Below are 14,555 nucleotides of genomic sequence, written 5' to 3' on the forward strand. Positions count from 1 at the left end.
AGTCAAATGGAGCTTCAATGCAAATTTGACAACCAAACATATGAATGGGCATTCATTGGAAGTTCATTGGCATTTGAAACTCCAATGAATGTTGTGCGTTTGAGCAACCAAACAGAATCTGATGGGGAAAAACAGATCCAATCAGGGGCAAAGAAGTAAAAACAAACAAATCACAAGATGCACACATGGAGATTTTGCATCGTTTTGCCCGAGTACCTACGTCCAAGAGTGGGATCATGATCTTCCATAAAAGGATTACAATGAATGGATGAAGCCAATTACAACCCGTAACAACTTCACTTGTTCTATCTACCAGACCGCACGTAAACAAAAGAAAATACTCTCTCAAATTCTCACTCCAAGAGAGAACCAAAGAAGAAAGTTCTCTTTCTTTCCTTATTGTTTTTCACTCTCCGATTAACGTTCTCCCTGTCCATCATATGGAATTTCAACAACTAGGCCGATTGGGTGTCCAAAACTGATTATTTGACTCAAAACTTAGGCCCCTTCGTTTTAGATTTCGACTACTTCTGAGTCCAAAACCGATTACTGGACTCAACATTAAACATGATTTTGAGTCCAATAATTGGTTTTGGACTCACATTCGGTTCTCAAAATCTAAAACAAACAGGGCTTTAATTTTGAGGACAGTTTTGGACTCTTTTTTCCACTCACAATTGGTTGTCAAAAGCCTAAAGAAACAATGGCGGAGATTTTTCTCCAAATCCTAGTTCTAGTCTAACTAGGAAGGAGACCAATGATTAAATTAAATCTCCTCTTTCTCTCCTAGTCCAGCTAGGTAGCTAGTATGATCCATGACAATCTTAGTTACACTACTAGGGAAACAAGAGAAAACCCAACACAACCTACATGCGAAACAGGATTGAGATCTTGTGCCTGATATCAATCAAAGGCTAACGTGCAACCAGAATAAAATGGGTGTAAAACAAACTTGACACCCTTTTTTTGGGGAGTAAAATTTGTTTTACGCCCATTTTACACCTAATGGAACAGCCTTAATGTCTCTGCTTGTGTTATTTGGGCGTACGAGTCCAAGTACCTACGCAAGCCCTCACGTAGGACCATAACAGAAACCACACTCTCTACACCCTATATAGTCATATAGATCTCTACTAGGGTCCAAACAAACAAAGGAGGAGCTTTCATTCATTGATTTTGAGACAAAAAAAAAAACTTTTCAAGATTTATAGAATTCTAAGGTTACAACAAACACTTGGCAATGTATGGCAGCCAGGATTTTTTTTTTTTCCATGATAAATTAGTGTCTCCAAGTGGTGAGAGAGGGGTTGGGCTGCTGAAGTGGCTAAAAATAAGGAAACTAGTGTTTCCAAGTGGTGAGAAGTGGCTAAAAATCAGGAAACAAAAAACTATACTGATGGACTGTTTCCTGATTTTTAGCTACTTCTCACCCTGGTCTCAATCATGCCCTCTTAAATCTCTCTCCTTCTCCCACCTGCCCTGCCCCTCTTTCAACCTAGTTTATCATGAAAATATAAATAAACATAGCTAAACGTGCCCCTAATACAACAGAGCTTACAATGGGGACTTCCTCTCCAAATCTGCGCTTGAGAACTTCTGACCTAAAGCCTGCCTTGATGAGAATTCCTTCTTATTTTTCCAGTTGTTTTCTCTTAAGGACCCACGCCAATTATATGCCCACACCATTTATATGTTGATCTTGCTATAGAGAAAACTTCTGACCTAACTTCTGACCTAGCATTATGTGTAAAACGGTGGGCCCCATCCAATGCATGGTTTGGGTGGAGATGGTGTCCCCACTCCATCAAAATATGGTGTAAAATGGTAAGCCCCACGCCATATAAAACATGGGATGTAAAATGGTGGGCCCCACCCTATGCATTGGCAGCCCAAAACATCAAAACATTAGGTGTAAAATAGTGGGCCACACTAATTCTAGGCATGGTTATAAAATGTTGGGCGCTGGCCTACGATAAATTGAGGTATAAAATATTGGGCTCCATCATATGCATGGGTTTGGCCCATCTGGGTGGAAACGGTTCGCCAAATCAAATGTAAAATGGTGGCCCCCACCTATGCTACGCTTGGAAATAAAATGGTGGGCCCTGCCCCATCAAAACATATAAAAACATGAGGCGTAAAATGATGTGCCCCATATCCATGCTATGCATGAGGTGTAAAACCGAATTTTTGGGGGAAAAGGTTTAACCAAAAAACTTTTTCTTTGAAGCGAATGACGATGGAAAGAAACATGGTTAAAAGGAGTTTTTATATGATGCCTGACTGTCAAAATTACCAAGGCAGGGTGTAAAAACCCTGTGGTAAAAACCCTGCCCCTTGATTTTTTATCTAAGTGGGAAGTCAAAAAATGTGGTTTGACAAGGATAAAAAATCAAGGGGCAGGGTTTTGCCACCCTGCCCTTGTAATGTTGACGGTCGGCCACCATATAAATTCTCAGTTAATAGATAGATAAAGGGAAGGGAGTTGCTAACCAATTTCGCATAAAGCCATTTCGCGACTGGCTTTTGCATCTGAGAACAGCCACACAGGTTGACTCTTTGGCAGACTCACTCATTTAATTTATTTGAGGTGGCTGTTCTCACATGCAAAAGCCAGCCACAAAATGTCTTTTTACGAAATTGGCTAGCAAATCCTGGTTCACAAACCATCTTATCTTTTAGTATTTAAAGAGCTCTCAAAATGAACCAACTTATCTTTTAGTATTTAAAGAGGGGAGATGATATTTTCACCCCCCTGCATTATGTGCACACCCCCTTTATAACCTGATTTGACGTGAAAAGTGGGCAACTTTATGTCAAATCATGTCATAAGGGGCGTGTGCAAGTACTGCAGGGGGTTGAAAATATCATCACCCTTGAAGTGCTCTCAAAAGGTTATTACATCCTATATATCTAATCTTATATATATATATATATATATATATATATATATATATATATATATATATATATATATATATATATATATATATATATATATATATATATATATATATATATATATATAAGTAAAGCGGAATCCTCTAAGCCGTGGTGGTGCCACGTGTCACCCCTCTCCATAAATATTTCTCCATCCTGTATATTAAATTCCCCTTATTCCATTTCAAACGTTTCTATTTGGATTTCATTACTCCTTTAATTTCTTAATTAAACCTTTATTTTAGCAGTTAATTACCCTTAATTAGTAGAGTTTGAATAGAATAGGAAAAGCTACAAGAATCCCAAACGTTATTTTCGTTTCAAAGAGTCACATACCTAAAAACCAGGACTTCCTGTGTGTGTGTGTGTGTCTATATATATATATATATGGGAAGTTTATCAAAATCTTCCTAATCTCTCTTTCCCTCTCTCTCTCTCTCTCTCCACGTACGAACTAAAGAAGCACATCTAATGTTCTAGGTTTCTTTCTGTCCTTGCTTTTTTTTTCCTGATTTACATGGTTCTTTTGATGGGTTTATCTTCATAACTCTGTACGGTGACTGCCTTTTGTGTGATCTCTCTCTCTCTCTCTCTCACCTATTGTTTCTCTCCATGTTCTAGGTTTTTTTCTGCAGGATTTCACAGCTGATGTTGAAAGTGAGAGGATGACAACGCCCTATTCATCATTGGATTTGGATGATGATTCCTAATACCAATAGGTTATTATCTCTCTTTCTCTTAGGTTTGATTGATTTCTGAGGTTTTCTTTGTGTTTCTACAATTTCACCCTCTATGTTTTCTTGAACTATTTTTTTTAACAGTATATTTTCAGGTACGCTGGTCCTTAGAAAACACAAAATAATAAAAAGGATTATTTTTATTTTAATAACCTAAACAAAATAAGAAGAGAATTGGAACAATGAAGAAATACAAAAAGAATTTTAATTAGAGGGATATAATTATGAATTGAAGGTCCCCTAATTAAAATTTGAACTGTGATAGTTCACGTTATAGGTTAATCTCTCTCTCTCTCTCTCTACCTTGAAATCTAAATCACCGTTTTCATTTTTTTTTTCTATTTATAAATAGAAAAAATGATGTCTATTTGTTGCCTTGTGGTTTTACTTTTCATTTAGATGGAATTTTATAAATGGTACTATTTATTGATTTTCTTTACTCAAAGTTTCACAGATATATAGTCTAATGGTTATGTACATATTTTACAACTCAACGCTCCATGGAAAACATAGATGTTCGTCAACCTATGCTATGCTTCCAAATAATATTTCACAATCGCATGGATAAGGAATACAACTATAATCTTTAATTTCTTTTGCCGCCCCGTGCATCACACGGGACTGCAACTAGTCTATATATAATAAAGAGGAAGGGGGGTTTATTGTTCACCGCTAATGTGGCAGCCCTCCCCTTCCTCCCTCACGTCTATGTGGCAAGTTATTTCTCACGCGGCATTCCAAATTCGCTGCCCAATTTTTTAATTTTTCGTCCAAAAAATTGAAAGATATAAAGAGCATTTATTTTTTGCAATTAATTGCAAGTATGTTTTACCAATATTTTCGGTAACGAAAATCAAGTCTTTTCCTCAAATCTCTCTCTCTCACACACATTTAAACTCTTCTTTACTTCCCTCATTTTTACCAATATTTTCGGTAACAAAAATCAAGTCTTCTCCTAAAATCTCGCCATCTCTCTCTCTCTCTCTCTCATTTAAACTCCTCTTTACTTTCCTGATTTTCACAAAAAAAAAAATAACGTCAGATCCTTACGCCTTCAAAACAACCCCACTATATGGATGCTTAAATACTTCTATTTGGTGCTGTGGACCTTGATCCGAGAGAGGCGGGGGACGAGCCCCCGAAAGTCTCTAGATCATCCACGTGAAGGAGAGCTTCTACCAAGGAACTCTAAAAAAAAGTGCCTCTCACAGCATGAGTGGCGATGTAAAGTGAGATACCTCTCGATTCGGGGACTAGCCCGTATTCGAGACGTACCTTAAACAAAGAAGAGTCGACATCCAAGAAAGTAGGCCCTGGATCCCATACTATGCTCTGTTGCAATGGATAACCAGAGATATATAAAATGTTCGTGCCTGGTTACGAATTTGGAAGGTCCGAAGAGCACCTCATCCGCCCAAGTGCGAGCACCCCTCTTATGCAATTTTTTTTATTGATTTTGAAGAGTTTTGGGCGAAAATCATGTGAAATGGGAACATATATCTCCGAGAAGACGTCTATCTAATCATGCATATCTCGGAGATGAATAATAAGTACACACAAAAGAAATGAAAGGAATGCCACCTAAGAATACCTAGGTTATGAATGTCATGCCTAATTGGTGTCTAAGTTCTGATGGGCAAACACATGCATGCTACAACTAAAGGTATAAGGTATGTACATGAAAGTAAGAAAACACAACAAAACACACAGCACAACTCGACTCCACACACGACTCGACATGACAAACCCTAAACTCTAATGTGATACTTGACTTGGACCAAGATGGCCATCCATCCCGGCTGCTCTACCTATCTCGGCCTCGGAAAGAATTAGAGTCAACGTAGTTCAATGTCCTATTCTAAACTACGATGTCTAACCATCTAAGATCGCTATCCTAGACTCGATCAACTAGACCTGACTAGTTTTTAAAGCTTTTTGTGCGATTGCTTAAGTTCAAGTGAATGGTAATTTTTAGGACTCTCTATATGCTTTAACTAATACAAAGTTAGCCATAAACTAATGCAGGTGAGCACTACATCCTATGTGTAACCAGGCTGTATAACCTAAGAAAAATAATGGACTAACTAAGTGCATCCTAGTCTAGCCATCGGCTCGACTAAGTGTCTAACCGACCACGACTAGAGGCCTCCTAATTTTAGGAACACTCACACGACAAGACACACAAAGAATCCACATAACCAGGACGGACTCCTAACTCTAAGACACCCCAAACTTCTAAGACGAACTCCTAACTCTCGGGGAAGATCTTTTTAAAAAGGTTTTGAAGAATTTTTGTATTTTTGGAAGGTTTGAAATGTTTATTTTTAAAGGTTTGATTGAACTTAGGATAAGAATCCCAAGCTGCCTACATACCCTGTGGAAAGGAATCAAGCCAACATAGTTCGGTAGGGGTGGTTATTCGGTTAAAACCGAACCGAATAGACCGAAATTTGGAAACCGAAATAATTTCGGTTCCAAATTTCGGTAACCGAAACCGAACCGAAATTTGCCAAAAACCGAACCGAAACCGAACCGAAATTTTATTCGGTTATTCGGTTATAACCGAATAACCGAATTGTGGGAGAAAAGAGGGAAAAAAAATCAAAATCTCGGTTTGGATCGGAGGGCTAGGATCATCCGATCGAAATGATTTTTTGAGCATAACCTAATTAAGTTGTGATCAATCAAATTGACGGTTTTGATCATCCTACGGAGTACACATATAGCACTTTTTTTGGGGAAAAAATGGTTTTCATCCATTATTTCGGTTAATTCGGTTAACCGAATTTTTTTTTTATAAAACCGAAACCGAAACCGAATAACTGAATTTCCGAAAAAAAAAACCGAAACCGAACCGAAAAGAAAAAAACCGAACCGAATCAGCCAATTCGGTTCGGTTCGGTTCGGTTATTCGGTTTTAACCGAATAATGCTCACCCCTATAGTTCGGAAACAGAATTTCCTAACTACTCCTAATGACTCAAGATTTTTCAGATGCTTTGAAGTTTTAAATGTTTTTTTTATGTTTTGAAGTTTTGGATTTCTGTTGTTTTTGAATTTTCAAAGTTTCCAAGTATTTTTGAGTTTTGAATTTCTAAGATTTTTACAGGATTCTCCCTTCTAGCCAAAGGGGAAACAAGGAGACAATCAAAAGAAGAACTTTTTACAGGATTCTCCCTTCTAGCCAAAGGGGAAACAAGGAGACAATCAGAAGAAGAAGAACACTCCTGTGATCCATAGCCTGGAGAAGTGTCAGATGAAAAAGAGGGAACCCTTTTAGCCTAAGGGTTGTCCTAAACAAATTGGTGTCTCAAATAGATGATAGAATGGATGGAATCCCGAGAAGGTGTGAAAACCTAAGGAGACTCAGTTAAACCCTAAGAGAAAGGAGAGGAACTAAATCAGAAATGAAGTCTTGCACTGCTCTTCTCTAAAAGAGTGTGCAGATGAGACAATGCCTGTATCTCAAATGAAAATGACCATTAGGATCAATGATACATAGCCTGTCTCCTAAAAAGAGAAGAATTGACAAGAGAATGAGACTGGCAAGTCTCCTAAAAGAAAAGGATGAGACAAGGAGAGTCTCCCTAAAAAAAATGATTATCTAGTGAGACAAAGCATGTCTCCCTAAAAGATACAACGAGTAAAACAAAAGAGACAAAGCATGTCTCCCAAAAAGGATGATAACCACTAGGATAAATGAGACACGACCTGTCTCCTAAGAAGGGCTCTAGATAGCTCTTTCATTGCCCTTGCAATGTTAGAGGACCAATGTCTAAGGATGTCTAAAAGGCTAAGAAATTCTACCTAATAAAAAGGGGAATGCTATAAGGACTGTGCACGTCCCCTAAAGGATAGGCTTGGGATATCTCCTTCATCGTCCTCTTCTTTGGCATAACCTATGGAACCCAAATGACTTAAGAATGAATTTTAAAACCAGAGACTCCATTTTGGAATAAAAACCTATGCAACTACTAAAAACATACAATGCTAATTATGAAAAAGGAAAATTAAACTTGTGCAACACATAGTGTTAACTATAAAAATAAAAAATAAAATTGAACTAACTGGCCTCAAGATGAATCATTAAGGAATGTCATTAAATGTGGCATTTGCAAGAAAGCATCAATTGAACATTACATAAATAGTTAAGTGATCATCTTTAGAAATTCTTTAGCCGTCTACCTTAAACAATTGAGTGAATGAACCATTTGAACGACATCATTATCACCATTCCCTTACACAAGCTATTTTAACATCATGATATTGACACAATCATACCACCGTAACTTCCTCATTCATCTTATCAGCATTTCAATTTCATCATCATTATATAGTAGGAGGTGATAGAGAACTGGTAATGACTACCTCTATTCACACTTAGACACTAGCACCCCCTATTAGACTGTAAGAGAACACATCAACCAGAATTTAAGTGTTCTCAAATGACCAAACCATGGGCAGAAACTGAGGCTAAACCATGGGCAGAATTGCCAAAATAAGGACTGAATTATGGACAGAATTTTGTGTCAAAACTGAGATTGAATTGTGGACAGAACTTGTGCCAAAACGGGGTTGAATTGTGGACAAAATTTGTACTAAAACAAGGGTTGAATTGTGGACAGAATTCTGTGCCAAAACTGGGCTGAATTGTGGACATAATTCTGTGCCAAAACTGGGCTGAATTGTGGACATAATTCTGTGCCAAAACTGGGCTGAATGATGGACAGAATTTGTACTAAAACAAGGGTTGAATTGTGGACAGAATTCTGTGCCAAAACTGGGCTGAATTGTGGACAGAATTCTGTGCCAAAACTGGGCTGAATTGTGGACAGAATTCTGTGCCAAAACTGGGCTGAATTGTGGACATAATTTGTACTAAAACAAGGGTTGAATTGTGGACAGAATTCTCTGCCAAAACTGGAAAAAATCGTATACCTGTTGGCATAAATATTTAAAGGATGGACTGAAATATTTACTTGTTGGTGTAAACAACCAAGAAGTGGACCGAAACTGACCATACATATGTACATGGTCAAACTGATTTTTCTCCTCTGTTTCTCTTCACTCTTCTCTATCTTGTATTCCACAAAATTCTTTGTTTTCCTTGTCCAAGCTGTGAACTCCCAAGGGGTGATAAAATCAAATAGAAACTACAAGAATTGGGGGTTCAAGGATGAGGAACTTGGGAAGATGATAACAACGATGGAGTTAGGTGAGGATAAGGACTGATTTTAACAATATTGGTCAGATTTCATGGCTATTTATTTCAGTGATGGGCGATGGAGATGTCCAAACAACAAAGCTTGAGCTCTATCCTAATTTTTCAATCTCACACCCTCTCTTAAGATTCTTCCTTAAGCTCTCTTTCTTTTCTTTTTTTATCATCTCTCTCAATCTTGAAAATGGAATACTCTTCTGCCTCTCCAATTCCTCACTAACTTCTTACCCTCTGACCCTCCCTGGACGAAAATGAAAAGTAAACCTCCCTGCTATTATGGTATACAAATGGGATGGTAGTTGAAGCTAATAAATGTTGTACAATATGGAGGCAAAACCATTAAAAATATGATCAAGCCGATGTCAACGAACCAACATATCCTTAAGATCATTTTAATTCATTCTGGGAGACTAATCATGTATACATTTCTACACAATTTTAGATATATATGATCATTAGTTAAGGACAGATCATGACAAGAAACTTAATTTGCCAAAGTCATTTATAAAACTTTTGATGTAGCCGTAAATAGATGAAACAATCCCTGTATTTTATAAAAATTCCAACCTTACTCGCCTCTAATTATCCAAAATACTATTGAGATTATAAGGATTTTCCAGCACTCAACGTTAATTAATTACAGAACAAATAAAAAACCTAAACTTTTGAATAAGAAAAATAAAAAAAATAAAAAATTAGCACTATTCTTTCTAAATAATGTAATTTTGTTTAGCAATGAACATTAACTAAAAGAAAACTGGGATTGTTGCACATAGATCAAAAGGACCATCTATAGCACAATGAACTAAGATCTCAATTGATGTCTTCAATTAAATTTAGATATGCACATTAAGATTTCTCAAAATAATAAGGATCACATGTTAAAACAGAGACATAAAAATAAATACCTGAAATCCAGAAAAGAAAGCAATGTCAAACTCAAAATCCTCAAAGTAAGACTTCTATTGTGTGTTCCTCTCTTCAGATAAGACAAATCAGTGGTTCGATTATTCTCAAATTTGATGAAAATCCATTGAAGTTGCAGAGAATGTTAGATTCCAACAAAGATTGTCTGATATGATGAAGATGCTATCAAATTCAAGACTTTAAGGATTAGATCCAAGGTTCTTAAGGTTAAATCTAAGAGTAAAATTCGGATCTATGGTTTAGGGCTAAAAGAAAACAGGTTTCATGATAAGAGAAGAAATAAGAAAGGAAAACGAGAGGCTTCTATCAAAGAGCAAACGGCTGGAGCTCCGGCAAGAGAACCGGAGAAGATGAGATGAGAGTTAGGGTTTGAAAGGTATGATCTAAAGAATAGAAACTATAAATCAACTATAGGAGAGAAAGAACTTGCAAAAAACATAGGTAGCTTGGGGAAGAAGAGCTGACCGGAGCTTGGCCGGATTCCGGCCGATGATCGATCGGAGAAGACGAAGGTAGGTTACGGTTTGAGAAGGATCCCTCTCTTTTCTCTCTCTTTAGGGAAATAACTGCGCAATACAACCATACAATAACTGCGCAATACAACCATTCAATCCACTTGATACATGTTTGGCATCTTCTGCAACACTCTCACCATTCAATCCACTTGATCAGTTCCAACTTTCTCAAATTGTTTTCTAGTCTAATATTCCCAAGATTCATAGTAAAGTATTGGAACTTAATTTACTACCTAAACCCACGAATCAAGTCAATTACAAAGTTTCTGAAAAGAAAAATCACCAATCTTGAGTGGTTTCCATAATAAAGAAATCAAATACAAATTTAGGGATTAGAAAAATAAATGAAGGTTGAAATTGTCTAAAAAAATGTAGAGATAACATAAAAGAAATTAATTGAATTTTGAATGTGGCATTTGCTAGGGAAAATTTGTGGGAAGCACTTTCATGGCTACCTTCTGCATAAGAGAATAACCACCTCAAATGAATAAAATGAGGACAAAATCTGCCGAAAAAATGAGCCCGTGTGGCTTTTCTAACATGCAAAAGTCAGCCGCAAAATGGCTTTTAGTGAAATAATTGCCTAGCAAATTCCGATGAATACATGCATTGTATCTTCCCAACCATGTGATGAGTTTTGGTAGGCCACAATGTAAATATGTTCTGGCGTAAAATAATTTCCATAGGATGATCCTAGCCTCCGATCTATTGAGGTTTGATTATACATAGTTTCTCTATAGATTGGAGGGCTAGGATCATCCTATGGAAATGATTTATAGGGCACAACCTATTTGCATTGTGGTTCATCAAATCGACGGTTTGGATCAGCCTATGGTGTGGGGGTGTACAGTCCACAATATATTAAAAAAAGAAATTTGGTAGGCAATTTCTAGGAAAGCCATTTCTCCACGATCTCTTACATGTGAATTCGTGGATGCCATCATTTGTAAATAAAAACGGCTGAGAAATGGCTTCCCTGGATAAATTTAGAAAAGTGGTCTCTGCAGAGGCATGCAAGAAGCAGACGTTACTTATATAATATGATGGATTTGCTAGCGTACTTCGCAGAAAACACCTTTGCGCCTGCCCTTTGCATGTGAAGACAGCCACGGCAGTCAATAAGACAAAATCTGTTAGGAGTCAACATAGATGCTGTCATCATCAACATAGATGGATGTCATCACATGCAAAGGAACGGCGAGGAGGTGTTTTTTGAGAAGGAGGGTAGCAAACCCGAGGAAAGCACGACACTGTATAGAGAGGGGTTGGGACAGCCGTAAATGTTGACTTTACATCTATTCCTTCCACAGAGAGAGAGAGAGAGAGAGAGAGATGGATGGAGACAGGTTTATTTCGTCCTTTAGCAGAGGAAAGGGAAGTATTTTGGAGAGATATAACAGGCATTCATGCCATATTTGAACGAAATTCCAACGTGTAATCTCTGACCTATCAAACCTGCTTTGATGTTGACTTTGAGAGAGAGACTTTGAGAGAGAGGGGAGGAACTAAAAAGTCATAGGAAAAATATCTCTGACTCTGCAGCGGAGGACGTATTAGAAATAACCTCATCCTTACAATCTTATAAGAGAGAGAGAGAGGGAGGAATAGCATAACTTTAGAGGGGAAGATGAATCGACAGGTTTTTCAAAAAATTTAGAAAATCCATTCCTTTTCTCTTTTGCTATATAGAAGTAGACTAGTTGCAGTCCCGTGCATCGAAGAAAAAATTATGATCTTACGGATTTGTACAAATCAATTTAGAAAATTTTCCATTTTTATGAGATTCTTTATTGGGAAACTTTATTGCGTTAAATGAGTATTTTGCAACTTAGATGAAATCAATTTAGAAAAATTCCTATTTTTTTGGTACTCTTTATTGGAAAACTTTATTGAGTTAAATGTTTATTGGAAATAGATACTTTATTAAGGTTACATGTGATAGAGAAATACGTGTGAAACAGTGTACAACATCCCCTTAAAGAGTTTTTAAATTTCGGAATGCAGTGGGGGTGCCACGTGGCGCCACCCCAGCTTACCACATTCAGCTTTATATATATATATATATATATATATATATATATATATATATATATATGTTGCATCTATAGGGAGCCCTAAATATAAATGGATCGGGAATTTAAAACAATGGCACATAGGATAATAGAAGTGAAATCATTTTGATGACAAAAGTTTGACAATAGTCATCCTTGATTTCACCTTAAGTTGTTGATATATTGAGACATTAACACAGCTCTGAGTAAGACAGCTTCACTACTTTTTTCCTTCATCCCTAATATTAATGGTGTCTACACTACTAACTCCCCCCGTTAATATATATTTATTTAACCCTCTGAATTCTTGGAGTGATCACTGCTTGCAAAGGATTCTTCATGACAACAGTGAACTCAGTTTTCTCTGACATATTAACCTCTTCTCCCTCCTTAGCCTTCCACTCAAACTCCCTCACCAAATTGGCCACAAAGAATTCCAAATGAAGTATACCAAGACCCAAACCCGGACATATCCTCCTCCCTGCCCCAAAAGGCATCATCTTTATCTTCCTACTCCCTGTCATATCCACCTCCTCTCCCTCCAAAAACCTCTCCGGTTTGAACTCCAATGGATCGTTCCACACCTCCCCATCCAACCCCATATCACCCACAGTAAAATTCACCCTTGCATCTTTTGGTATTAAGTACCCATTTAACATAATCTCTTTCGACACCGCGTGTGGAAATACAAAGTGTGATGGCGGGTGCCGCCGGAGCCCCTCCATGACGACTGCCTTCAAATATGGCATTCCTTGCAAATCCTCCTCCCTTATGATTTTTCTATCTTTTTCTATAATCCCCTCTATCTCTTCTACTATCTTTGCTTGTATGTCCTGGTGCTTAACCAGGTTTGCCATGATCCATTGTAACGAGGTCGCGGTTGTATCGGTTCCCCCATCGAGAAATTCCGCACAAAGGCTCACAATTTCACTTTCATTGAGCTTTCTTCCTCCTTCCTTCTCTGGCAGATTGACATTAAGAAGTGAGTCTATGTAGGAAAAGATGAAGCCATTTTCGTTGTTGTCCCCTTCGGTGGTTCGAGCTCTTATTAGAGGAATGAGAAGTTCCTCCTGTTCGCGACGTAGATCTAAGAACTCCTTCCACAACTTACGAAACACAAGCTTCCCAAAATTGGGAAAGAAAGTGAATATGTATAATTTGTTTGAAATCATAAGCAAGCGTTGTTCCACAGATTCTATCTTTCGAATGATTCTTTCATCGAGTTTTTGGCCAAAACACATGAGTAAGAGCAAGCTGAACATAGAAAATCGGAAGTGTTCAAGGACGGGGATGGCCCCACTTTGGGATTGTGATAGGAGGTTTTTTATCAACAAGTTGAGGACCCATTCACGGCCGCTGGAGTATGATTTTATGCGGGAAGGGTGGAGAATTTCGGACACAAGGTTACGACGGAGGAGGCGCCAAAGGGGGCCGTAGGTGGAGAAGGCGATGTTGTGTTGGCCGCCACGGATGATGCGTGCCACTTCGGTGGACGGAGGGCGATCAGCGAACGTGACACCCTCTTGGATGAGGGCTTGGTGGGCTAGTGAATGGTCTGTTATGATGATGTTGAGGCGGGGCCCAACGTAGAAGGTGAAGATGGGGCCGTATTGGGCGCGAAGGCGCCGGAGGAGTGGCCCAATATCCAGTGGCCCAACCTCAAGAAATGGCTTAGAGAGAAGTAGGAGATTGCCTAGTAAGGGTAGAGGTGGTGGGCCTGGTGGGAGCTGTTTGTTGTTCTTATTCTTCTCTTTTGTTTGGTTTAAGATACTCATGTTGGGGAGGAGTAACTTGAGAGTCAGAATGATGAAGAGGGAGGGAAATAGGAAGAACAACATCATTGATTTGGAGGGTTTTTCGCTCTCCTTTCTTGGGTTTTCTTCTAATGTTGCCTTTTCATGTTTCTAGTAAGGGTTTATATAGCTTCTATATTTTCCCAAGTGTTGAGTCAAAGTCTGCTTTTATTATTTTTTTCAGTTGACTTCACTGAGTTTCTCGTTCATATTTCTCGTTTCATATTTCTCGTGTGTTGATTTTCTTAGCGAGACCTTAGATAGGGTTGCAACTTGAACCAACCTGAAAAACTCATGGGTCGGGTTCTAAGCATGGTTTTAAATTTCGACCGAAATCCGAAATTTCAGATTTCGGTGGAGACCGACACCGAA

General features: G+C 38.1%; 1 pseudogene; it reads right to left on the reverse strand.

Moving 5' to 3' along the window:
- Positions 1–12,521: 12,521 nt before the first annotated feature.
- Positions 12,522–14,265, reverse strand: LOC143862402 (cytochrome P450 89A2 pseudogene; annotated as a pseudogene).
- Between the last annotated feature and the right edge of the window lie 290 nt (positions 14,266–14,555).

Source organism: Tasmannia lanceolata, unplaced genomic scaffold (assembly GCF_043159265.1).
Source record: "Tasmannia lanceolata isolate RefF3 unplaced genomic scaffold, GAP_Taslan_0.1 ptg000037l, whole genome shotgun sequence".
Classification (NCBI taxonomy): Eukaryota; Viridiplantae; Streptophyta; class Magnoliopsida; order Canellales; family Winteraceae; genus Tasmannia; species Tasmannia lanceolata.